Here is a 27,903-nt window from a genome sequence, read left to right on the forward strand (position 1 = left end):
TGTGGGAGCAGTCAGGATGAGAGAGAGACTGGGGTATCCATCCTTCCCGCTTCTTCCCCACCAGGCCGTCGTCTGACAGTAGGGCATCCCTCTACCCAAGGCCTCAGCTTTTGTCAGGTCTCCCTCTCCCACAGCCACTGTTCCCTCTGATTCCAGGAGCTATTCCTCCCATTACTCCTCTAGGTCTGAGGATTTTCACAACTTCCAGCAGTTTCTGGCCCTGAGGTGTCTTGTCATTCCTCAGTGGTTTCCCTTGACCTTGTTGACACCCTATAAATAATCCCTCGATTAAACACTCACCAATCATTAACTGAGCAACTCTGTTAAGGCTTGTGTCAACTAAAAGAAACAGAGATGAGTTAAACCAGTCCTTCCCCACAGAGAGATTTCAGGACACCTAAATGATGTCCTGGGCATCTTTCTTCTTCTGACACCAGCCCTGTCCTTCCAGTGAGGCACCCATCTCAAACACTTGGAATTTAACCAACCATTCCCCAGCCCCTGATACGGTGATGGCTGTGGGACTCAAACCTGGCCAATTCATCTCCCCACCACAATGATTGGTTCAGGGATGATCATATGACCCAGGCCTGGCCAATCACTCATTACTCCTCCACCTCAGTACTGGCTCAGGGAGGAGCACATGACCCAAGACTAACTTCATCCCTCTCTTGTAATTTTGTCAGAACTTCTGTAGAAAAAGTCTCTCCTTTTTCTAGGGTTGCTAACTGCCAGGGTGACGTATGCCTGGAGCTGCTGGCAGCCATGTTGGCTTCCACGAGGAGAGAGCCTGCTGAGAATTAGATCAACACAGATGAAAGCAGAGATGAGCAGAAAGTATGAGAAAGACAAATTCCTCAGATTCTTTGAACACCATAAGTGGGTCTCAATTCCACCCCTGGAATTTTCAGTTAGTTGTGCTATTTTGCCCAATTTGAGTTCGGTATCTGTCGCTTGGAAATAAAACAGTCCTGGGTAGTAAAAATGGCCTGCATTGCTAAATCCATGCTCACCAATAATCCAAAGCACCTAAGACTTACAAAAGGAAAGTCAATTCCTTAGAATCATTACAAACATCTTTGGGGGGAATGGAGTGGGGGCATGTGGAAAGAACATTAAACCACAAAACACTTAGATGAGACAAGAATCTTGGATCTTAACTTTTAAGGGATTTCTCCTACATGTCTTAAAATTTTAATGTATTACTTTTAAAACAAGTAAATAGGAAGAGACTGGTCCTTATCAAGAGACAGTAGGTCTATATTAAGATACAAAATTTGTCCTCGAACTGTGCTTTAATAGTTAAGCCAACTTGAAATTAAAAATGTGCCCCCCCCAGGAAAAAAAAAGGAAAAGGGAATTCCCCAGCAGTACAGTGGTTAGGACTCGCGAGTCCATTGCAGGGGGCACAGGCTCAATCCAAGCTCAGAGAACTAGGATTCTGCAAGCCACGGCGCTAACAACAACAGCAAAAAAAATGTGCCCACACACACATTTAGACTCGCGTGTTTTCTTTTCTTTTCTTTTTTGGCCGCACTGCACTGCATGTGGGGATCTCAGTTCCCCGACCAGGCACTGAACCCATGCCGCCTGCAGTGGTAGCTCGGGATCTTAACCACTGGACCGCAGGGGAAGTCCCTGGCGTGTTTTCTTGAAAGTGCAAATACACTGAAAATAATAAAAAATAATTACAGCAGAAATTTAGTAATTCAGATGAAGGTTTGCTGTATTAGTTTAAAAGTCTAGCTTATAAAACATTTTAAAGAAATGCAATCATAAAGCTTTCAAGAAAATGCTAAAACAAGCCAACTCTAAAACAAATCTTACATAGTAGGACAGGAGCTATGAGGGTCCAGCTTTAATGAAGAGAGTTTGTGATTTGTATGTCAAATTATTTGTAAACTCGTGTGTTTCATTTTCTGTAATTACTTGAAAACAATTTGTTTTCTTAAAGAGTTTAATGTTCTCTGCACAACATTAGTTGTACTCTTTTTTTTTAACATCTTTATTGGAATATGATTGTTTTACAACGGTGTGTTGGTTTCTGTTATATAACAAAGTGAATCAGGTATACATATACATATATCCCCATATCACCTGCCTCTTGTGTCTCCCTCCCACCCTCTCTATCCCACCCCTCCAAGTGGACACAAAGCACCAAGCTGATCTCCCTGTGCCATGCAGCTGCTTCCCACGGGCTATCTATTTTACATTTGGTAGCGTATATATGTCCATGCCACTCTCTCACTTCATCCCAGCTTACCCTTCTCCCTCCCCATGTCCTCAAGTCCATTCTCTAGTAAGTCTGCGTCTTTATTCCCATCTTGCCCCTAGGTTCTTCATGACCTTTTTTTTTTTTTAGATTCCATATATATGTGTTAGCATATGGTATTTGTTTTTCTCTTTCTGACTTACTTCACTCTGTATTACAGACTGTAGGTCCATCCATCTCACTACAAATAACTCAATTTCATTTCTTTTTATGGCTGAGTAATATCCCATTGTATATATGTGTCACATCTTCTTTATCCATTCATCTGTCGATGGACACTTCGGTCACTTCCATGTCCTGGCTATTGTAAATAGAGCTGCAATGAACAGTGTGGTACATGACTCTTTTTGAATTATGGTTGTCTCAGGGTATATGCCCATAGATGAACATAGATGCAAATATCCTCAACAAAATACTAGCAAACAGAATCCAACAGCACATTAAAAGGATCATACACCATGATCAAGCAGGGTTTATCCCAGGAATGCAAGGATTCTTCAATATATGCAAATCAATCAATATGATAAAACATATTAATAAACTGAAGGAGAAAAACCGTATGATCATCTCAATAGATGCAGAGAAAGCTTTCAACAAAATTCAACACCCATTTATGATAAAAACCCTCCAGAAAGTAGGCATAGAGGGAACTTTCCTCAACATAATAAAGGTCATATATGACAAACCCACAGCCAACATTATCCTCAATGGTGAAAAACTGAAACCATTTCCACTAAGATCAGGAACAAGACAAGGTTGCCCACGCTCACCACTATTATTCAACATAGTTTTGGAAGTTTTACCCACAGCAATCAGAGAAGAAAAAGAAATAAAAGGAATCCAAATCAGAAAAAAAGAAGTAAAGCTGTCACTGCAGATGACATGATACTATACATAGAGAATCCTAAAGATGCTACCAGAAAACTACTAGAGCTAATCAATGAATTTGGTAAAGTATCAGGATACAAAATTAATACACAGAAATCTCTTGCATTCCTATAAACTAATGATGAAAAAACTCAAAGTGAAATTGGGAAAACACTCCCATTTACCATGGCAACAAAAAGAATAAAATACCTAGGAATAAACCTACCTAAAGAGACAAAAGACCTGTATGCAGAAAACTATAAGACACTGATGAAAGAAATTACAGATGATACAAACAGATGGAGAGCTATACCATGCTCTTGGATGGGAAGAATCAACATTGTGAAAATGACTCTACTATCCAAAGCAATCTACAGATTCAGTGCAATCCCTATCAAACTACCAATGGCACTTTTCACAGAACTAGAACAAAAAATTTCACAATTTGTATGGAAACACAAAAGACCCCGAATAGCCAAAGCAATCTTGAGAAAGAAAAACGGAGCTGGAGGAATCAGGCTCCCTGACTTCCGACTATACTACAAAGCTACAGTAATCAAAGCAGTATGGTACTGGCACAAAAACAGAAATATAGATCAATGGAACAGGATACAAAGCCCAGAGACAAACCCACGCACATATGGTCACCTTATCTTTGATAAAGGAGGCAAGAATATACAGTGGAGAAAAGACAGCCTCTTCAAGAAGTGGTGCTGGGAAAACTGGACAGCTACATGTAAAAGAATGAAATTAGAACACTCCCTAACACCACACACAAAAATAAACTCAAAATGGATTAAAGACCTAAATGTCAGGCCAGACACTGTAAAACTCTTAGAGGAAAACATAGGCAGAACACTCTATGAGATAAATCACAGCAAGATCCTTTTTGACCCACCTCCTAGAGAAATGGAAATAAAAACAAAAATAAACAAATGGGAATTAATGAAACGTAACAGCTTTTGCACAGCAAAGGAAACCATAAACAAGACCAAAAGACAACCCTCAGAATGGGAGAAAATAGTTGCAAATGAAGCAAGTGACAAAGGATTCATCTCCAAAATTTACAGGAAGCTCATGCAGCTCAATATCAAAAAAACCAACAACCCAATCCAAAAATGGGCAGAAGACCAAAATAGACATTTCTCCAAAGAAGATATACAGATTGCCAACAAACACATGAAAGAATGCTCAATATCATTAATCACTAGAGAAATGCAAGTGAAAACTCTAATGAGATATCATCTCACACCAGTCAGAATGGCCATCATCAAAAAATCTACAAACGATAAATGCTGGAGAGGGTGTGGAGAAAAGTGAACCCTCTTCCACTGTTGGTGTGAATGTAAATTGATACGGCCACTATGGAGAACAGTATGGAGGTTCCTTAAAAAACTAAATATACAACTACCATACGACCCAGCAATCCCAATACTGGGCATATACCCTGAGCAAAGCATAATTCAAAAAGAGTCATGTACCACAATGTTCATCGCAGCTCTATTTACAATAGCCAGGACATGGAAGCAACCTAAGTGTCCATCGACAGATGAGTGGATAAAGAAGATGTGGCACATATATACAATGGAATACTACTCAGTCATAAAAAGAAACGAAATTGAGTTATTTGTAGTGAGGTTGATGGACCTATAGACTGTCATACAGAGTGAAATAAGTCAGAAAAAGAAAAATAAATACCGTATGCTGACACATATATGGAATAAAAAAAATGGTTCTGATGAACCTAGGGGCCGGACAGGAATAAAGACACAGATGTAGAGAATGGACTTGAGGACACAGGGAGGGGGAAGGGGAAGCTGGGACAAAGTGAGAGAGTGGCATGGACATATATACACTATCAAATGTAAAATAGATAGCTAGTGGGAAGCAGCCTCATAGCACAGGGAGACCAGCTCGGTGCTTTGTGACCACCTAGAGGGGTGGGATAGGGAGGGTGGAGGGAGACACAAGAGGGAGGAGATATGGGGATACATGTATATGTATAGATGATTCACTTTGTTATAAAGCAGAAACTAAAACACCATTGTAAAGCAATTATACTCTAATAAAGATGTTAAAAAAAAAAAAAAAGGAAGGCTCAGAAGGGTTAAGTACCTTGCCCACAGTCTCACAGCCAGCAAGCCAGCACAAGGATTCAAACACAGGAAGTCAGACCCCAGAGCCCATACTCCTAACCACTAAGCTACCCTGCCTTCAAGGCACTCCAACTTCCTCAATGCCCATTTCACATGGCACTGCCTCTGATGCAGCCTTTAATGACCCCTGATGATCTGTGTTCTCAGCCTCCTCCAGGCCCCATTGCTCTTCTAGCTTTTGCTGCATATGTAACTACCATCCCTACCTTCCTTTTTGGGATTTAAGGCAAATGGACCCATAGTCATCTGCACAGGCTGCTGTAACAGAATCCCACACTCTGGGTGACTTAAACAACAGTTATTTATTATCTCACAGTTCTAGAGGCTATAAGTCCGAGATCAACATTTCAGTAGAGATGGTTTCTGGTCAGGCATTCTTCCTGGCTTACAAACGATCACCTTCTCACTGTGGCCTTTTCTCTGTGCATGCAGAGAAAGAAACAGCTCTTGTATCTCTTCTTTTTCTTATAAGGACACCAGTCCTCTCAGATTAGAGCCCCACCCTTATTTAACCTTAACTACGTCCCTAATGGACCTGTTTAAATATCATCACATTGGAAATGAGGGCTTCAATACATGAATTTGGGGGAGGCGGAGGGGACACAATTCATCTAATAATAAATTATACTGTAAAGCAAACCATGTTATTGGAAGTTCCACTGAATAAAGCTTCCATTTGCAACTAATAATATTCACTTCCTGGTTATATCAGGGGCTTAGCCGTGGCAGAGACACAAGTAAATCTCAATTCCCTCACCAACACTGCATAATTCATCTTTGTAGGAGGCAGACGGACTGTGTTGAGGGCTCATCAGAAGTCCAGCCGTCTCTCGATCACACACTACTGACAAGGAAAACCCTCAAGTCAGAGAGCATACCTGGCTCCAAAGGCAGTACTGCACAGTTGTTAGAGAAGTGGACTCTGGAGCAGACTTGGGTTTTTGGTTTTTTTTTTTTTGTGGTACGCGGGCCTCTCACTGTTGTGGCCTCTCCCGTTGCGGAGCACAGGCTCCAGACGCGCAGGCTCAGCGGCCATGGCTCACGGGCTCAGCCGCTCCACGGCATGTGGGATCTTCCCGGACCGGGGCACGAACCCGTGTCCCCTGCATTGGCAGGCGGATTCTCAACCACTGCGCCACCAGGGAAGCCCCAGACTTGGGTTTTAATCACTTACAGGCTGTGTGACTTTCAGCAGGTGGGTTACCTTCTCTGAGCATCAGATGATTCATTTTTGTTTTTTTAGACCAGTTTCCTGCCCTCATGCAGGGAACGGATGGAGACTGATTTAGCCAATATTGATGAGGCAACCAAGGGCAGTAAAGAGTTGGGTGGTGGGAGGTTTACATTCAATGAAAAGTAATGAAACTCCTATATGGCATTAGGCCAGGGGGTTCCTTCCTGGATTCATTCAAATTGTACTCGGTAGGAAACAGCCCTACTGTTAGATGTCAGTCACTATTTTAGAACATTAAGGTATACAGAGGTAAGTGTAGTAATTTGTCATATTTTGTGGCCAAACAGCATTTTTTCTAATACTCCTCCCATATTTGAGAAACTTCCTACCTTCTGAGTCCACATCTTCCAGAGAAGTCAGGAATTTGAATCCCCAGCCTACTTTACAGGCACATGACCTGGGCTCCACCAATCAGCAGCAACCATGCAAAAATTCTTCTCAGAAGAGAGTAGGGGTACAGAAGGAGTCACCATACGGGATTCACTGTGGTGGAGATGTATGGAGCATGGCAGAGAGACGCCCAGCCTGCAGAAGCAACAGCGATGGGGTCCCCACATAAGGACTCACTTGATGGTATGAGCAGAGGGGCCTGTGCTGTGTGGTAGCCACACCAAGGTCTCTACTGGAGCCACCAGTGGTGTAATTTGTGTAGTGTTCCTGGCTGCACGGCCTCCAAATCTGACCCTGGTCCTCCCAGAAATTCTGTGAGCTCCTTAATATCCTTCTAAAAACTCTCCTTCTGTATAAACTAGCCAGAGTGGGCACTATTGTTTGCAACTGAGAACTTCAAACCAGTATGAAACCAAATAATAATTGCACTACTAAATTAAAGTCAAGAGAGAAGAAACACATTTTGGTATATCAGGGAACTTTTTTAACCCCATTAATATACATTTTTTTTTTTTTTTGGCCGCAACTTTCGGCTTGCATGAGCTTAGCTCCCTGACCAGGGATTGAACCTGCAGGCAGTGGAAGCGCAGTGTCCCAACCACTGGACTGCCAGAGAATTCCCTAAAATGTTAAATAAGTACAAGAAATTAAGGCAACTATCTGCAAAACTTTGATAGTCAAAAGCAGCTGATCATTTGTTCCAGTGGATATCTGGAACCACTGCAGTAGGTACAGTAAGCAAGAGATATGGCAATTCTGTCAGCACAAAGTTATATCTACACACACACACACAACACACAAACTATTCAAGACTCGAGATTATATAGATTCAACCTGTATCTATTAGCATGGGGACTTACTAGTTTAACCTCCCCTGGCCTTGAAGTTCCTGATTTATGAGATAGTTAAAAACCAAGCAATTATTTCCCAGTGGGTTTTAAGATCATGGATATATAAACAGGACAATTTAATCATTACCTCAGTAAACTGGGTCTTAAATCCTAGGCACAGCTAAAGGTTTACACAAAGCCTTTATGTAATTCACCAAAATCATTTCAATGCTAGAACAGCTTAAACTTTAAACAGAGGGCACCTAACAAGAGCTCTTAAAGTCTTATCCTCCTACTTAATCAAAAAAAATGGAGACAAGACCACCCTGCTATTGGTTTTCTCAAAAAGATGCAAGTCTTTTTATTTAAATTTTATTTTATTTATTTTTTATACAGCAGGTTCTTATTAGTTATCTATTTTATATATGTTAGTGTATACATGTCCATCCCAATCTCCCCAAAAATGCAAAAGTCTTAATAATGATTTTGTTTGGTTTAACAGCATCATTTTTCAGGACTAATGACTAAAAAAACATAGGTGATCTAGGCCTTTCCAAACATTCTGGACTTCACAGGTCTTTGGATTTGTCACATACAGAAAAGATAAAGTCAGTGACCCAGACTGCTTACCCTGAGCCCCAAAATCTTGATTATGGATATCCAGTTATTTATGATATACCTGAAAATATTCCAAAGTGGACATGGGTTATTTTTGTCTGGACAGCATCCATTCCCATTTCTTCAGGTACTAACATCCCAATTGTCTCTCGAGACTATACTCCATTATACCCTGTCCATGTGTTTTAATAAAGAGGTCGTTTAACCCCTCTCCAGGGGTGGGCAGTGACCCAGGCCTGACCAATCAGCCTGGCTGCCATGTTTGGTTGAGAGACTGGCAATCCAGAGCAATGAGAATCAAACCTGGGAATCTTGCTGGCACTATAGAGAAAGAGAAGCTCTCCACGGGGCAGCTCAGCTAACAGATAAGCCTGGAGCTTCCAATGGTGTCTTGAGGTCATGAAGGGAGGGCCTGCCTGAGGATGAAGCCAATTCAGATGAATGCAGAGCCAAGCGATGGCAAGAGTTTGATTTCTGAGGTTATTGTTTAAGACCTGGATCCAGCCAAACTTTTGCCTACACAGTTACACGAACCAATTAATGATTTATTTAGATGACAGTCAACCTTAAAATTTTTTAAAAACAGTACTTTCTAGAATAGAAAAATTTGCCAGGTTAGTCATACGTTGCATCTATTTTATTTTCAATTCTAGGAAAGTTATCTTTAATAAATTTGGGGTAGCCATCTTCAAAAAAAAAAAAAGAACCAATTAAATTTGATATTTTTCTAAGTCCCTTGAAATTCAGTTTCTATCATTCACAACCTGAAGAGTCTTAACAGATATAGATACTTGAGACTTTATAAAGATAGCAAATGTGTTATTTAATTTTAAAAGTATTAAAGTATAAAATGAGCTTACGCCAGATGTTAATTTCCTGCTCTGAACAACTTGCCCACAATCCCCTGCTTGGGAAAACGGTGCTGGAGAAGTCTGTGCATGAGGCAACCACCAAAGGACCTGGGATGCACAGCCAACCCAAAGGCAGCAAATCATTTTCCTAGCCAGGCTCTAAAGGCTGTGTAGCCTGGCTCAATGAACTAGACCAACAGGAAACTCTCAGTTACAAGTTTGAGCCAGAAGATACTGAGGTCCCGGGCTGCAGCCTTATGGGCTGGCCATTCAGGGACCATATGTAAAATGAAGCAACAGAAGAAGGCAGGAGAGAAAAAGGGAGGGGCCAACTGAGCCCTGAGACCACATGACCTCTGAGAAAGGTAATGACTCCATTCCTAACTTTGAAGTCCTTTGGGGCTCCATGAGACCCAGCTGTTCTTTGTTTCACAGGCTCAGAATCCTTTGAAGGGGCAGAGCAGTAGAGTGGCTGGAGACCACGGCTCCTAAGTGACCATCTGGGTGTGACTCCGGATTCCCACGGACCACCCGCGTGCTTAGGACACGTTTTCTAAGGCTGCTCCTCCTCAGCAGAATGGGGTTAATAACACTCTACCTGGAGTAGGGCAGAAGAGTCCATGTGACAATATACTCAGAACAATGTAACAATAGAAGTAGTCACTGTTACAACGAGCTCCTTGTACTTAAACTCATTTGAGTGACATCCTAGTGCTTGGCCACTGAGAGGGCCCAAACTAAGGCAACAATTTATTAAGTGATTAACTTAAACAAAAATATAGTCTTAAACAATACATACAGTACTGTCAGCCTATGGACATGACTACAGGGAAAAATCCTCTTTAACGGGAAAACCTGAGCCATGGGTAGCACGTGAAAGTGGACACCCCGTCCCTGTCTTTATCCTGTATCGCGCCCTGTTCCTCCTGGGTCCCACACTGACCCCTCGGGACTAGTTCATTCCATGTGCCAGGGCTGATGTGCCAACTTCCCGGACTTCTCTTCCTCCGTCTGCAACCGCTCGAAACTCAGCCTCCTCTTCCAAGGCATTCTACAGCTCTAGCTATGCCTGCGGCTCCTTGTTCTTGGCAGGCAGGTGCCCGTGTACACTGCGTGTGCCGGGAAAAGATGCCAATGCTGAAGAAGCAGGAGAGCGTCTGTAGACTGCCCCGGCTTTCGGGATGAAGAAAACAGCTGAGCCAAATCCCGAGCCTTCTCTCATTACTCAAACCGCTGGCCTGTGATTACTTCCTGTTCCGAGTGGGCCCACCCCTTCTGAGGTTGGAAAAACATTCACCTAGAGGCTGTGGGGTTTTTACTCTTTAACTGTTTTGTCCCTTCTGTGAAAATTACACAAGCAACTGTACGGATTTTGTTCCTTTCCAAGTAAGTATTGTTTAATCATTCCAAACTGCTGATCTATGCTTTCCAGCCTTTAAAAAAAAACAAAATCGATTTTGCTAAAGCAAGGTGAAAAAATCACCTTTCAAAGAACCTCTTTATTTAGAAAAAAAAATTCTCTATTTCCCCGGAAAAAAAGATACACAGAAATATTCTTCAAATCTGTTCTCCAAAATGTATTAAGAATGAGAAGCATACAGGAGTCCTGAGAAAGGAACAGAAATTTTATTTCTTTAGGAAAAAAATAAGGGCCTTCCCCAAAGGCCCTGGTGTCTTTGGTTTTGTATTCTTTGATAAAAGGCAATAATCAAGGAATTAAATCTATATTCCCGAGGTCTTTCTCCCTGCCTTATTTTGGTAGAATAGGATGTAAGTTTTTTAGTACAATTACTACTCTAAAAATTGGAAGACTAATATGTTCTGACAGCTACAGAAGAGGTTTGGGGGAGAGAAGGGCTAACACACTCCAATGTTTCAAGCAAGGAGCCACTCCCATGCCAGGATAAGCCACTTTTTGATCTTAAAGGCAGTCCCTCAACTTACAGGCTGATCATGTTCTAAGTTTCTTCCTAACCTGGAATTCTTAGAATCTAGAAAGTATTCTCCCCCAAGAACAATGTTCTAAGCACTGACTTATGTCACCCTAAAAGAGCCATCCTCACCTCAGATTTCCTTAAGAATCACAGAATTTTGTCCTATGGGCCCTGCACACTCCAGACACAACTCGTTCCTTTCATTTTTGTAAATGCATTCAAAACTCCAAATAAGACACAGTGCTTCTGACCCTACAGCACTGTCACCAGTGCCAAGATGTCAGTGGTGGCCAAGCCCTGCCTTCCTGGGGTGAAGAGACTCACCTCACCCACGGTGACCAGACAAGGGAACCGAGAGGGGTAAGGGTAGGGGCAGGAGGGGTCCTTCCTGTCCCTCCTTGTGGTCCTCACTTGACCACCAGTAGAGAAGGCAAAAGCAAGAAGTTGAGGCTGGCAAGGCAGACAAGACCCCAGGGCCACAGAGTGCAGGAATGGGGGAGGGAAGGAGAATTCTCTAAGGCTTCAGCTGGCCCGTTCCTCCAGCTCAGCCAGGGCTGCCTGTGCTCTTAACTTTCATTTCCACTGTTGGTTGCTAAGTGCTATACATAATGCAAAAGTAAATAGTAACACAGCACAGTTTGGGAGACACGAAAACACACATCAATCAGCCAAGGGGAAAAAAAAAAAAACAGAAAAAAAACCTCTGAAGTTTCTAGCTTTATTTTTAGATCCTGGTTGACCAAATGAGTAACTTAAGTGCCCAAAGGAAGAGAAGCTAGGACGGAAAAGTGTAACACAGATGCCGCAGATCTCCAGGCCCATCTTAGCTGATAAAATATGCATCAGTCAAGTCCTCAGGTGTTTTAAGTACCTCACAGTAGTGCTTTGACTAGGGTACAACATCCAATGCACTCTACTCACAAGACTTGCTGGAAAGAAAAAAACATCATCCCCTGAGGTTTCCAGACTGTGGAGCAAGCGCAGCACAAAATATTGATACCCTTTAATAGAGAACACAACTTAATAAAAGTAACTAAAACAATGCTAAAGAAATGAGTGTAAATCCACTGAGGAAAGGAAGAGTGTTTCATTCACCTTGTATTTCCCACAACACCTGGCATATTGCCTTGGACAGAGCAGACGTGCAACAAATGTTTTTTCAAAAATAATATTAATAATGGTCCTGGAAGAGCCCTCATTTCTAGGCAAAACTATCATTATGACCTTCCTGAGATTCCCTACATGGTGATCAAACTAGACCTGAAGTTTCAAAGATAAATTTATCACTTTAAAAGGAAATCAGAAGGAAGAGCAAAACAACAGATAGAATAATATAAAAGAATCAACCACCAGACTGGAGAGCAGGAATAACCCTGAATGAGTCTTTGAGATTTGCTTGGCTTCTTCACCTGTAACACAAGATTATATTGGTGGCCCTACACCTCAGGGCAATGCAGCAGAGATGGATGAGAAATCGTTAGGGGCTGCTCAGACTACACTCAAGAGCAGCACCGTGATGGTCAAGTCACAAGGCAAAGATCTAGGATCCAAGGGGACCAAGTTACTCTCAGTGTGACTACCAGGTAAATGCAAAATCTTCTTTCCCTTAGAAAAGACCCTTCTGATTATAATACCACTGTTTTAAGTTGAAAAAAAAAATGCACAAATAAGAAAAGACACTTGCTTTATGCAAAGTTAAAAAAATAAAAAACACCATTCAATAAAGAGTGCTAGGACATCTTTTACCTTTTTAAATGTTCAAAACGTCAATCTATTAAATCCACTAGAAATATATCCTAGGATTATAATCTTGCATAAAGTAAAAGTTACTGTACAAAAATGATAACAGCAAAAAAGTTATTTAGATTTGTTATCAAATGACCAATCATGGAATGGCTAAGTAACCTGAGCTATATCCAATCAATGGAATCATTTATGCCCAATTACATATTATCTACAAAGAATATAAAATAAAATGGAAAAGTCCTTTAAAGTAAAAACATCCATTTCTTTTACTCTCAATCCTTCACTTCTGACACCAATACGCAAGGGTTTTTAACCACACCAACCAATTCTCTAACTCTCTGGGCACCAACTGGGTGTCCTATAACTCCATTCTTACTACTAACTACCTGGAGTTATTGCAGACCCCTCAGGTTAAGGGCTCAGTCCCACAAGACTGCTCTCCACTTCAGATACCAGTTGCAAGTCCTAGGTTGTCACCGGTACTTCTGACCAATCAGCTATAGATTGGGGATTCCTAAGACCCCCTCCTCAGGTTCAATAATTTGCTGGAACAGCTCACAGAACTCAAGAAAATAGTTTACTTAGTAGAGTATCAAACTGTTACAGAAAGATACAACTCAGGAAGGCCGGTTGGAAGAGGTGCATACAGCAAGGTATGGGGGAAGGGGCATAGAGCTTCCATGCTCTCTCCAGGCATGCCACCCTCCCAGCACTTTGATGTGTTCGGCAACCTGGAAGTTCTCCAAACCCTATTACTTAGGATTTTTATGGCAGTCCCATTATGTAGGCATGTGTTGATTAAATCATTGGCCATTGGTGACTGAATTCAATCCCCAGCCCCTCTTCCCCCCCTGGAGGATTGGGGGGATTGGAGTGGGGTGGGGGACTAAAAATTCCAACCCTTTATCTTACAAGAGTCACTTCATTAGCATAAATTCATATATGGCTGAAAAGGGCACATTATGAATAACAAAAGATGTTCCCCTTATCCCTATCACTAGAAACTCCAAGGGTTTTAGGAGCTCTGTGCCAGCAACTGGGGGCAAAGACCAAATATATATTTCTTATTATATCACAGTATCACAGCTTGCAGTACAGTGAAATGAAAAATATTTTTTAAATTATATATAAATATGACTATGTAGCTAAGAAAACATCTCTCATAAAAATAATGAAATGTTTCAAATATTAACCTTGCTTGCCTTTCAATATTTGGATTATTTTTTCTTTCTACTTTTCCATAATGTTCATATTTTATTTCATGATAATGCCTTACTTTTATAATGGTGGGGATTAGGGTATGAAGGAAACAGCACCCAAGCTCTGGGGAACATATTCTTTAAGTGTCTGGATTAGAAAAATACAAGGCACAGTTTTCCTGTTCCTTTCTCAAGAAACTTCAGAGGCCAGAATTGACTTCTGATTCTCACTGCTTGCCTTTTGGTCTCACATGGAAAAGGCTGTCATGTCTTCCAAAGGGTGAGGCGGTGGGAACTCAACATCACAGACTTCCCACATCCCGATCCCACATCCCAATCCTCCCCTTCCAACCAGTCACAGAGCAAAATCCCATCAAAGAGCTCTTACTTTAAATATCCTATTAGAAATTTTAGGTCACAAGTCTAAAGAGAAATGTGTGCGTATGTGTGCGTGCGTGCGTGTGTGTGTGTGTGTGTGTGTGTGTATGTGTGTCTTTCTGTCTGTACATCTGCTTCCTCCCCCCTTCCTCTATCTTCAAGGGCAGCAAGACAAACTCTAGGGCAATGATGCAGCCATCTGCCTCATTCGCCAAATCTGATAAATCTTAGTGATAAATGATAAATCTATTTATTAAAATAAAGTGACAATGCAAAAGAGTGAGAACCAAAGGAACCCCAGCCAGGATAATACTCCAATATTAAACAATTTTAAATAACAACAGATTAAAGTCCATCCCTCCTCTCAACCTTGCCATAAAATCCAAATTAATAATCTTGGATCCCTATGGGCAGTATTCCGGACCCTAATACTGAATTAGGCTAAATATTTCCCCTTTGAGTGCATACAACGAGATAAACATTCAAAATCCCTTACATAGCACTACAGAGATATATATCATATATACCATTACATAAATGGTAAATTATGTAAAAACCCAAGTATTAACACTGTCTGCCTTTGAATTATGGGTAACAATACTACAGTTATGTTCCTAAAAGTGTGGGGTAAATTAGAGACTTTTAATTTCAAAACTACTAAAAGTACTCCCAGTGGTGTGTTCACCATTGAAAGAAATTCTCTGAAAAGCTTATTAAAACAAAAAAATTTTAGCAAAGAAAACGATCCCTCGAATTTATCTCTTTAGTAAATTCAAGTATTGGCAGCTTCTTGCATGAAAGGAAGGTGGTACACTTGTACCTTGGATATCAAAGAGCAGCTCCAGCAGCAGCAGGAGTTCTCTATGTGAGACGCTGCACCTGATGCCCACCTAACCTTCTCAACCTTCACAGCAGTCCCGTGAAGCAGGTCCATGTACTGCCCAGTTGTCACCTGAAGATACAAGTTCCAGGAGGTCACACAGCTACTAAGCAGCAGCACTAAGACTGAAGCCAGGTTAATCCAGCTCCAGAGGAGATGTGCTCTTTCCACTATGGATCTACAGATTGCCTCTGCACCCCATTTTCCTCCTACCAAAAATATCCACTCCCTGGTGGCGCGGTGGTTAAGAATCCGCCTGCCAATGCAGGGTACACGGGTTTGAGCCCTGGTCCGGGAAGATCCCACATGCCGCGGAGCAACTAAGCCCGTGTGCCACAACTACTGAGCCTGCGCTCTAGAGCCCGCAAGCCATAACTACTGAGCCTGAGTTCCACAACTACTGAAGCCCGCGCCCAGAGCCCGTGCTCGGCAACAAGAGAAGCCACTGCAATGAGAAACCCACACACCGCAATGAAGAGTAGCCCCCGCTTGCCGCAACTAGAGAAAGCCCGCACAGCAACGAAGACCCGACGCAGCCAAAAATAAATAAATTAAATTAAATTAAAAAGAGATGATCAATAGTAATGCTGAATGAAGAAGGTACTGAATTACTATGTCAATTTTCAAAAAGTTAATCAATCCTCAAATTAGAACTAGAGGAAGGAAGCTACACATGGCCTTCCAATAATGAAAACAGAAAAAATAAACCAACTACACAGTCTGGTGGGGAAAAAGAAAGGTATAGAAGGGCCTAAAAATAGTTCCCATGTTATTTCCGCTTTAATAATAGCAGATTCGCACACAATCTCTTGGAAATGTCACCTAGGCAACCAGAAATACAAAGACAGAGATGTTTGGAAAAATATATGTATATGAATCTATTTTGCCATCTTTTGAACATAAATGATCACTATCGCAAGAAAAGGACGAAGGGCTTCCCTGGTGGCGCAGTGGTTGAGAGTCCGCCTGCCAATGCAGGGGACACGGGTTCGCACCCCAGTCCGGGAAGATCCCACATGCCGCGGAGCGGCTAGGCCCGTGAGCCATGGCCGCTGGGCCTGAGCGTCCGGAGCCTGTGCCCCGCAACGGGAGAGGCCACAACAGTGAGAGGCCCGCGTACCACAAAAAAAAAAAAAAAGAAAAGGACGAAAACTAGGAGACTAAACAGTGGGGGAAAGGTAGGTACAGGAGAAAGTTTTGTAAGCAGGTGCCCAGTATAAAGAAGGGTAATAAGGTATAAACGTAGGTCGCTATTTCTATAAGAAGCCCTAATCTATTGCCTCAAATTTGGGTCAAGAATCTGCTAGGAGTGTTAAACATATTTTTTCTATGTTTTTGAAATCTCAAGTTTTTATCTAATAAAACAAAGGCAGACTAATACAAAAAAGGGTAGCCTGGCAAACTTTAAAACACATTTGGAAAACTATCTTAAGTCCCACTTAACTAGGGGGACCATATGTCGCTCTTCACCTGGATTGCCTAGGACACCCGTGTTTGTGCCTGTTGTTTTGTAATAATCATTAAAAAGCTCTCCTCCTTCACAGTCAAAAGTGTCCTGGTGTGAACAATAAATTATATGGTCACTATATTTAGCCAAGACATATTTCTTATCCACTTAATGATGTGCTAGCTACTAGGTTGGGAACTTAGATTAGCATCAAGACAATTCTGGAGATAGAATCTCTGATCTCCAGAACACTATAATCTCGTTGAATAGACAAAAATAACACCCAAATAACAGTGAAATAGTGAAAACTTGATAATCATTGGTGTACTTTAGGCTGTAAGTGCCTTGGTTCAGATCAGAAACAAAGTAGACCGTGTATCCCCTCAAGTGAGACACTACAGAGAACTAATGGCAAATGCCACCAGGCTTTACAACCACTTACTGCAGAGCAGGCACTGTGCCAAGCATGATGCCCACATGACGTCAGTTCACTCTCAAAACAACCCCAGAAGCGAAGAACTATCATTATGCTCATTTTGCAGATGAGATGATTCACCCAAAGTCATGCCGGAGAATTCAAATGCCCAACTCCAAGCACACGTTCTCCACCACTGCGGTGTAGACACACTGCTTCCTGACTGCCAGCTCCTCCAGGAGTTGATGCAGCAGTCACGTGTTAGCAGAGCCATCAGCTGCTCTTTAGGCTCTGCAGCAGTGCAAGCTGTGGTCAAGCCCTGGCAGAAGGCTGCCAGATCTGTTCGGGCCCAGGCAGGCCCCAGAGGTCTCTGTGATCCTACTGAGGATCGAGGCTAGTGAGAAGACGGCAATGAGGGGTTCAGGAAAGCAGTGAAGGCTCGGCTCACAACATCAGGGACCGTTACCACCCTGGGCCTGAGGGCTAGAGGAGAAGGAGTGGCTAAAGGAATGCAGAGAGGATGGCTGCAGGCAGAGGATGCCCGGATGGAGCTGTGGTCTTCTGCAACAGACAAGCCACCCTGCAACATCCAACCCAGCAGGAGGAAACGGAGGAAATAACTACCCTACCTCACTCTCCTCCCACCCTCCCAACAATGGCTGGACCCACCATAGGCTGAATTACACTAGAAATCAGAAGACAAACATGGACATTGATGCTGATGGTAGCAATCAGCCTCTCAGGGCCCAGAGCCACGTGGATAAGGGAGGAAAGAGGCATAGAGGACACAGCAAGAGATGGCCAGCCTGCTTGCTCTCCTTGTCCCTACAGAAGAGTGTGCTTCAACTGCGGCAGAGGAAACTGGCCTAGTCGCTCTTTGGGCATCAAGAAGATGCCAGTAAGTCAGAAGATGCCATCCTCAGCATCTATGTGACTCCAGGGCCAGCTTCATGGGCAAGTGACCTGTGCAGTTACACAAGGAACTATGTTCAGAAGGGCCTCCTGCTTGATCTAATGCTCGCTGACACCATCTTGAAATTCTTAATAACTTTTTTAACAGGGGCCTCACATTTTCATTTTGCACTGGGCCTCCTAAATTATGTAGCCAGTCTTGTGCAAGGCAAACCATTTTCTTCAGCTGGTGAGACTATATTTTCTAAGCATCACAGTATCCCAGGTATACTATTCAAAGCAAACAGATCCAAAGTTAATATTAACCAGAGTAACAATGTTACAGCAGAATATATAACATAATAAAGTGAAGGGACATTTTACCTTTTTTTTCTTTCCTCTTTCCCTTTTGAAATCAAACTGCAAAGTGGCTGAGAAACCAAAATTAGCTGGCCCCTGGAGAGAAATGGACCTTAATTACAACTGCCTCTCCATAGCACAGAGGGAATGGATGTTGGCTCTTACCCAGTTAATGTGATCAACACAGACAAACAAACAGAATCATTTACACCCTGGGGTGGACTCTCTTGATATATTCCACTTGATGAGTTATAGTCATCAAATTAGCCAAGTAATTGCCAAAGCTACGCTTGACCTTGTCTTGTGTGCCTGATGTACACAGGCCCCAGTTTGGGACTCATTATTGAAAACACATGCCTAAAAGCCTTATTGATAGGCTGGCAACATTTACAAACCATATTTCTAAGCCAATGCTTTCTGAAGGACTAAAACTTGAGACTTAACTGCTTCTGCTTCGTTTTCCTGAAAGACTCTAACATCTTTAGCCTTCCTCTGAGTAATTACAGTTTTAAAAGCATCTAGCAAATCCAGGTGAGAAGCCAAAACAGGAGCAGTGACTGCCCTTCTCCCATTCATTTCCTCCAAGCACGGGACAAAGCAAAGCACAGAAAATTTCCAGCAAGGCAGGGACCGAACTGGTTTTTGACAGTCTTTTTCACTCACCCCTTCATTTCAGAAATAAGCGATGGCAGATTCTAAGAATTTTGTTTGTTTGTCATTTAAAGTTAAAATAAAATTTCAATAGATCAAATCAAAAGCATTTACAAGACCTATACTATATCAAGGAACCTATAGCCCAGGTGGTAAATCAAATCTATGGGCATCACGACAGAATCACAGGATCCAGGATTGCAGCATACACTGATGAGCTCTGTTGTGGGGTGAATGGTGGCCCCCCAAAAGATATGTCCGCATCCTAAACCCAGGAACAGGCGAATATGATCTTATTTGAACAAAGGGTCTTTGCAGATATAATTAAGTTGAGGATCTTGAAATAAGACCATCCTGTAAAATGCAAATTAAAACCACAATGAGATAGCACCTCACCATTGTTAGAATGGTCATTGTTAGAAAGACAAAAGATCACAAGTGCCAGTGTGGATGTGAAGAAAAGGAAACCCCTGTGCACTGTTGGTGGGATTGTAAATTGGTACAGCCACTATGAAAAACAGTATGGAAGATCCTCAAAAAATTAAAAATAGAACCACCATATGGTCCAGCAATTTCACTTCTGGGAATATATCCAAAGGAAATGAAAACACTAACTCAAAAAGATATCTGCAACCCCATGTTCATAGCAGCATTATTTACAATAGCAAGACACAGGAACAACCTAAGTGTCCACTGATGATGAATGGATAAAGCTGTGGTATATATACACAGTGGAATGTTATTCAGCCATAAAAAAATGAGAATATCCTACCATTTGTAACAACATGCATGGACCTTGAAGGCATTATGCTAAATGAAGTAAGTCAGACAGAGAAAGACAAACATTATATATCACTTACATGTGGAATCTAAAAACAAACAAATTTTAAAAACCCCACCAAACTCATAGAAAAAGAGATCAGACTTGTCATTACCAGAGGCAGAGGATGGGAGAAGAAGGAATTGGAAGAAGATGGTCAAAAGGTACAAACTTAGAGTTAATAAGATACGTAAGTAGTGGGGACAAAATGTACAATATGATGTTATAGTTAACACTGCTGTGTGATGTATGGGAAAGATGTTAAGAGAATAAATCCTAAGAGTTCTCATCACAAGAGGAAACATTTATTTTTCTTTTTGTCTTTCTTTTCTTTTTATTGTATAAATATGAGACGATGGATGTTAGATGAACCTTTGTGGTAATCATTTCACACTACATGTAAATCAAACCATCATGCTGTACACCTTAAACTTACAGTGATGTATGTCAGCCTATCTCAATAAAACTGGGGGGAAAATTATCTAGAATTATTATCCAGGTGAGCCCTAAATCCAATGACAGGCGTCCTTATAAGGGACACACAGAGAAGAGAAGGAGGCAGGAGGGGAGAGTGATGCAGCCTCAAGCCCAGAAATGCTGATAGCCACCAGAAACTAGGAGAAGCAAGCAAAGAATTCTCCGCCAGAGCCTCTGGAAAAAGTCTGGCCCTGCTGTTAACTTGATTTCAGACTTCTGGCCTCCAAAATGGTGAGAAAATGAATTTCTGTTATTTTCAGCCACGCAGTTTGTGGTAATTTGTTGTAGAGGCCACAGGAAACTAATACAAGCCCTCAGCCACATCTCTCACCTGTGGCCTCAGCTTCACAACCTCAGGGAATGGAAAATATGAGGCCTTCCAAAGCAGCCCGTTCTGTTTTCACAGTGAGCCTAGTTCTGGCCCCAGAATAGGTCTTTTCCGCAATGCAGTACTACATGTATTTGGAGACCATAATAATCAGGCTCCCACAGAGCTTCTTCTGGCTATAGAGCCCCTCATGTCATGCCTCAGGGGAGATGGGCTCCACCTCCCACACACTAGACCCTGCCCTGTGCATTCCCTCCAGCCAAAACAGCAGGGAGGGAACTACCATCTCCTTTGTCCTCAACACTCTTCTCCTTCCAAGGTGGCCAAGTCTCATTAATGTTTAAGCAGCCAGGTTACACTATAAACTCTTTTGAAACTTTCAACTAAAAACAAACTTACAGCTTTCTCACGTGTGTTTCACGGACATATGATCACCCCCATCAACTATATAGAAAATATTTTTTTATTGAAACATAACCAATCAGCTATGAAACATATCTAAAAAAATACCTGTTGTTGGGACTTCCCTGGTGGTCCAGTGGTTAAGAATCCATCTTGCAATGCAGGGTGTGCCGCAGGGCAACTTAGCCCGTGCGACACAACTAGAGAGCCAACACGCCGCAACAACAGAAACCCGTGTACTCACAGCAACGAAAAAAGAGCCCGTGCACCACAATGAAAGATCCCGTGTGCCACAACTAAGACCCGACGCAGCCAAAAATTAAATAAATATTTTAAAAATATATACACACTGTTACTTAGAAAAAAGGGGGGGTGATTTCTGAACAGTCACTTACTCTAAATTTTGACAGCCTAGCTAAGTTTGCACGAATCGGGTTATTACCAAAGAATCAAAACACATAGGTTTCTGAAAAACCTAACATTCCAGATCCAACCAGATGTACAGAAGAAATGTTCCTGGGTTCAAATCCCAGCTCCACAAATTACTAGATACTGACCTAGGGTAGGTCACTCAGTCTCTTGATGCTTTAGTTCTCTTACCTATAAAGGATAATCGTAATGCTCCCTCTTGCCGGATTCTCTCTGCTTTGCCCTCCATATCCAACCTCCTCCCTTCTCCACTCTGCTCTCAACCCTGGGAGGCTGATTTCTATGAAAAACGTAGTCCCTGCATTTCTTGCCCTCTGGTTTCTGGCTGGTTTGGCAAATTGGAAGACACCAGCAGATAAAGGGGGGAGAAAAGAGTGGCTGGGGGAGAAAAGAGTGGCTGGGGAATTACTCACCTGGTGCCTCCCAGCCAGGCCATACCTTGGCAGTAGCTGTATTCTTCTACTGAAGAGCAATTCCAGAAACTGCTCTTTCATGTCACCTTTTCAGGACTGCACACTCATCTAGCCAGTCTGGGTGACTTCCCTTAATTTGCCCACAACTTTATGAATATGGTGGTCCCCCATTATCCATGGGGAACACATTCCAAGTCCGCCAGTGGATGCCTGAAACCACGGATAGTGCTGAACCCTATATATACTATGATTTTTCCTATACATACGTAGCTATGGTAAAGCTTAATTAATAAGTTAGGCACAGTTAGAGATTAACAACAATAACTAATAAAATTGAACAGTTATAGCAATATACTGTAATAAAAGTTATGTGAACGCGGTCTCTTTCCCTCTCTCAAAATATCTCAATTGGGGCTTCCCTGGTGGCGCAGTGGTTGGGAGTCCGCCTGCCGATGCAGGGGGCGCGGGTTCGTGCCCCGGTCTGGGAGGATCCCACGTGCCGAGGAGCGGCTGGGCCCGTGAGCTATGGCCGCTGGGCCTGCGCGTCCGGAGCCTGTGCTCCGCAACGGGAGAAGCCCGCGTACCGAAAAAAAAAAAAAAAAAAAAAAATCTTAATTGTACAAATGTAACGCCTTTTCCATCTTTTTATTTTTTTAATTTTTGGCTGCATTGGCTCTTCGTTGCTGTACGAGGGCTGCACAGCACGGCCTCCAGGTGCACGGGCCCCAGCAGGCCCAGTTAATCCGCGGCATGTGGGGATCCTCCCAAACCAGGCCACGAACCCATGTCTACTGCACTCGCAGGCGGACTCCCAACCACTACGCACTACGCCACCAGGGAAGTACTCTGCCTTTTCTTTTTTTTTTTTTTTTTTTTTTTTTTCTGTACGCGGGCCTCTCACTATTGCGGCCTCTCCCGTTGCGGAGCACAGGCTCCGGACGCGCAGGCTCAGCGGCCATGGCTCACGGGCCTAGCCGCTCCGCGGCATTTGGGATCCTCCCGGACCGGGGCACGAACCCGTGTCCCCTGCATTGGCAGGCGGACTCTCAACCACTGCGCCACCAGGGAAGCGCCACCAGGGAAGCGCCACCAGGGAAGCGCCACCAGGGAAGGGAGGGGAAGGGGAAGGGGAAGGGGAAGGGAAGCTCCCCCCGCCCCCGCCCGCCGCCGCCTTTTTCCATTTTAGTAACTAAGCATTTATCATTCACTGGGGCTGTAACTTTTTTTCTCTCCTCAGGAAAAAATGCACCCGTGCACAAATTTTGCACAGCATTTGAAGGGGGACTCAGGCCTTCTTGGAGCCCAACACTGACACAGTCCGTGTGGGTCGCAGGGCCCAGGTTAGGGGCTGTAACTTTTGCAGTTTGAGCAAAACTAGCACGGCACATATTTCTTTTACCTTCTTCACAATTTCACGGATAAAGGATTCGTTCTTACCGTAAATCTCAGCAACCTCAGCATAAGATCTTGTTTTCTTTCCTTGTTGACAGCTTTCACCTTTTCACTTGAAGTAAGCACTTTACAGCTTCTCTTTGTTATACGAGAATTCCCAGCATCACTATCCTTGCGCTTTTGGGCCATTATTAAGTAAAATAAGAGTGACTTGAATACGAGAACTCAAATACCACAGAAGTGGAACTACTAAGTGACTAACGGGCAGGATACGCTGGACAAAAAGACGATTCCGTCTCGGGCGGGGCGGAGCAAGATAACGCGAGATTTCATCACTACTCAAAATGGCGCACGATTTGAATTGTTTATTTCCACATCTTCCACTTATTTTCGGACCATGGTAAATGAAACCTTAGAAAGCAAAACTGAGGATAAGCGGGAACTACTACAGTCTCTTCATTAAACTTTCTTCAGTTATACCCTTCTGAGTGTGTTGTCTGCCTCCCTGTAGAACCGTGGCTGATAAACCTTTCATAGGGTTTATGCACAGCAGCATCACTCAAAATAGCCAGAAAGTAGAAGCAACCCAAATGTCCATCGACAGATAAACGGATAAACAAATGTGGTATATGCATACAATGGAATATTAGTCAGCTTTAAGAAGAAAGGAAATTCTGACACATGCTACAATATGAATAAACCTTGAAGACATTATGCTAAGTGAAATAAGCTAGTCACAAAAGTACAAATATTGTATGATTCCACTTATATGAGGTACCCAGAGTAGTCAAATCCATAAAAACAGAAAGTAGAATGAATGGTGGTGGCCAGGGTCTAGTGGGCATGAGGAAATTAAAAGTTTTTGTATAATGGGTATGGAGTTTCAGTTTGGGAAACTGAAAAAGTTCTTAAGATAGATGGTGGTGACGGTTGCACAACAATGTGAACGTACTTAATGCCACAAAACAGTACACTTAAAAATGGTTAAAATGGTAAACTTTATGCTATATATATTTAACCACAATTTTTAAACGTATTTAAGAAATATTAATTGCTCATCTATTACACAAAGCACCACACTGGGGATACACAAACTGGAAGGTCACTGTCTCCATCAAGGGTGCTCAGCTCCTGCACTTCCCCCATATACCCCTCATTCCAGCAATCTGTTCCCTAATTATGTCTTGCACTTTCAAGCTGGAATACAAATTCCTTCAAGACAAGGGACTAGATCATATTCATCCAAATCCCTAGAATTTAACAAAATGTTGAGCACATCCTCAAAAATATTGGTTGAATAGTGAGTAAAAATCTAGCCAAAGAAATCTGTTCTTTTTTTCCTCAAGTCTTTTAGCCAGACACTATTTAACATTTCTTATTTTTATTTATTTATTTATTTTTTTTGCAGTATGCGGGCCTCTCCACTGTTGTGCCCTCTCCCCCGTTGCGGAGCAAAGGCTCCGGATGCGCAGGCTCAGCAGCCATGGCTCACGGGCCCAGCCGCTCCACGGCATGTGGGATCTTCCCGGACCAGGGCACGAACTCATGTGCTCAACCCCTGCGCCACCAGGGAAGCCCTATTTAACATTTCTTGAAGTTAGTTACCTATATTTTCAGAAATGAAAAGAGCAGAACCTCACGCTAAACTCACTTTAAATTGTTCTGTTGACAAACAATCCTACTAAGTGCATAAATTGTGGGTTTTAAATCAGAACACCTCTGTTTGCTAGCCATGTGTCCACGGACAAGTTATTGACTGCCCCTAAGCCTGTCATCTGTTAAGTGGGAATGCTGACATTACTATAGTGGACATCTATTGCTTTGCAATCCCAAATCTATTGGCCAATCTCCTGGTGACAGTATAACAGTGTTGTGCTGGAGAAACACCTTTGCTCCTACTTCTTAGCCTATGGCTCAGAGATGAAAACTGCAACCAAGCCCAAGCCCTAGACTAGTGTAGAACTCAGGAATGCTGGGGTATTCTATCATGGTGATAGAGACAGAGGGATGGTGAGGACCAAGCCTGGCTGTCATTATTGCCTAATCCCAAACCCTGACAGACATCACTAACCGACCACAGCACTCGTTCCTACTGAGCCTGGACCCAGCCTTGGATTCCTCTTCAACCCAGCTCGCCAGGCAGCCACTACCAATCAAATCAGTCAAAGATGACAGGCAAAATGAAACCAATTGTCTTAGCTCCAGAACAGCAGTTGGCAGTTTTTATGTAAAGAACAGTGTAGTAAGTATTTTAGGCATGGTCTCTAATATATATTCTTCTTTGTGTTTTGATTTGTTGTGTTTTCAACCCCTTAAAAATGTTAAAAAGCATTTTTTGATCTTTCAGCTTACAAAACCCCCTGCTCTGGAGCCTTGAAATCAAACTCTGGGGCTGTCCCAGAGATCCAGGCACCATCTTATCTCCTTCTGCAGGACTCCTGGGAGCCCAGTACTGGAGCACTTGGAAATGCCACCTCAGTCAGAAGTGCACACACAGAACACACTGAATTGCCTGAGAAGTACAGAGGAGCTTTGATGACAGGAGAGTTTCTGTTCTTATCATACCAATCCCAGGGCAAGCTGACACCCACACTGTGGGGGAAGCTACAATCCAAGGAAGAGCTACAAAGCCCGTGCACGTGCTGACCTTCACTTCTACTTCCAGAAGCAATTTCACTGCACAGCCCCTCAGACAGCCGAACACTCATTCCCCACAGCCAATCTGAGGAAAGCAAGAGTTCAAATCACTACATTTCTCCATTGTTAGTCTAACTCCTTACAATTAAAAAAACACCTCTGAAATAGTTCCAAGAGACTGTGCCACATTTCTTTTGACCAACCTTTGATTCCTTATTTATTCCTTATTTCCCAAAGCTTTTTTTTTTTTAATTGCAGAGTAGTATGTATAAAAGTTGGTTTGGTCTTCCTCTTTACTATTTTCCTTGTTTGTTTCCGGTTTTAATGAAAAGGAATGAACTTTGCCTGACTGATGTTCATTCATTCATCCAATAAACAATTACTTATAATCCTAATCTACCTCTCAAGGCACTTGCAGGTAGGAAAGACAATTGCAGATGATAATGCAGAGTGATAGGAGGGGTAGGTGCAGGGTAACATTTCAGCATGAAGCAAGGGCAGCTCAGTCAGCTGTGGCGGATGTGAGTACCAGGAGGTCTGCTGGAAGGCAGTGTCACTGCAGCAGAGCAGGGAAGAATGCATAGGGGTTGACCAGACAAGGAAGGATGGGAGGGTGGCAGGTGCTGAGACTCAGTGGCCTGAGTAAAGGCTACACATGGGGTTTGGGGGTGGAGGGAGTTGGGAGATGAACCTGGCAAGGAGACCAGGGTAGGGTCATGAAAGCCTTGGAGTCTAAACTCTATCCTGAAAGCCACAGAAAGCCTCTGAGGGAACTAAGCCGAATGACTGGCTTAGATTTTTATCTTCAAAACAAGCATTCTAGTTGCAGTTTGGAGAATCCACTGGAGCAAGAGAGTCCTGATTTGGAGCAAGGAGCCCAGTGTGAAGGCAACTGGAGCAATTCAGGCAAGAAGTGATGAGGTTATGAACTAAATCAGTGACAGCAGGAAATGAGAGAAGGGGGCAGACATCAACAACAACAAAAATAAGAGCTCACATTTATGTAGCACTTTCTAATGACAACGCACTGTGTGAAGTGCTTTCTGTGTATTAATTCACTTTATCTTCACAACAAGCCTGAGATAAGTTTGGTACCTATTGTCAACCACAGATCAGGAAACCCAGAGAGATTAAGCAAGGAGCCCAAGGACTGAGAGCTATTTGTGTCCCAACCAGAAGTCACATCCAGCAGTCTGGCTGCAGAGTCCACGCTCCTCACAACCCACTCTCCTAAGCACACTCACAGAGAGAGTAGATATTCGAGATGGGCGCTGAGTGGTTGAAATGGGGGAGACTTCAGGGCAATCTCCAGGGGCCTGGCTTGGGTACCTGAACATTTGGGTTTCAGCTTCTTGAGCCTCCACATCTGAAAGAAGCCCCATCCCCAAGTCTATATTTAGCCCTCAACCAGCACTCCCCATACACCCACACTCTCCCCATCACCCCACCACCCCTTTCTCCTTTGCAGTCCTTGCAGGCGCATTTGGAGTGAAAAATCTCACAAGCATTGCCAGTCAGGTCTGAGAAACCCCGACAGCAAAGTCTGCTCTTGGTAATACAGAGGTTTAGGTCTATTATTTTCTAATCAGTCAGAACTGGGAAAACTTTGAGCAAGCCTGTGTGGTTTTTTTCTCAGCAAGCAAGACCCTGGCAGCCCTACTTCTGTGTTTCCCACTAGTTGCCCTAGAGAGCAGAACGTGTACCATTATTTGGGGCCAGCGCTTAACAACAGAAGCACGCTCGCCTGGCCAGCAGCCTCAGACAGACCCGCAGGAAGAAAGTGGCCCTGGTGGGGAGACCTTCAGAGAGCCAAATGGCTTTCTTTCTCCAGGCATGAGAGTTAAAGCAAGCATCTGCAGCAAGAAACTTGTGTATTTCCTGCGGAC

At 42.9% G+C, this 27,903-nt stretch overlaps 1 protein-coding gene across 4 annotated transcripts in view; it reads right to left on the bottom strand.

Moving 5' to 3' along the window:
* Positions 1-27,903, bottom strand: part of NCALD (neurocalcin delta) — a 415,625-nt gene that overhangs the window by 386,495 nt on the left and 1,227 nt on the right. The window lies entirely within an intron of this gene.

The sequence above is a fragment of the Kogia breviceps genome, chromosome 17 (assembly GCF_026419965.1).
Source record: "Kogia breviceps isolate mKogBre1 chromosome 17, mKogBre1 haplotype 1, whole genome shotgun sequence".
In the NCBI taxonomy this organism is placed as follows: Eukaryota; Metazoa; Chordata; class Mammalia; order Artiodactyla; family Physeteridae; genus Kogia; species Kogia breviceps.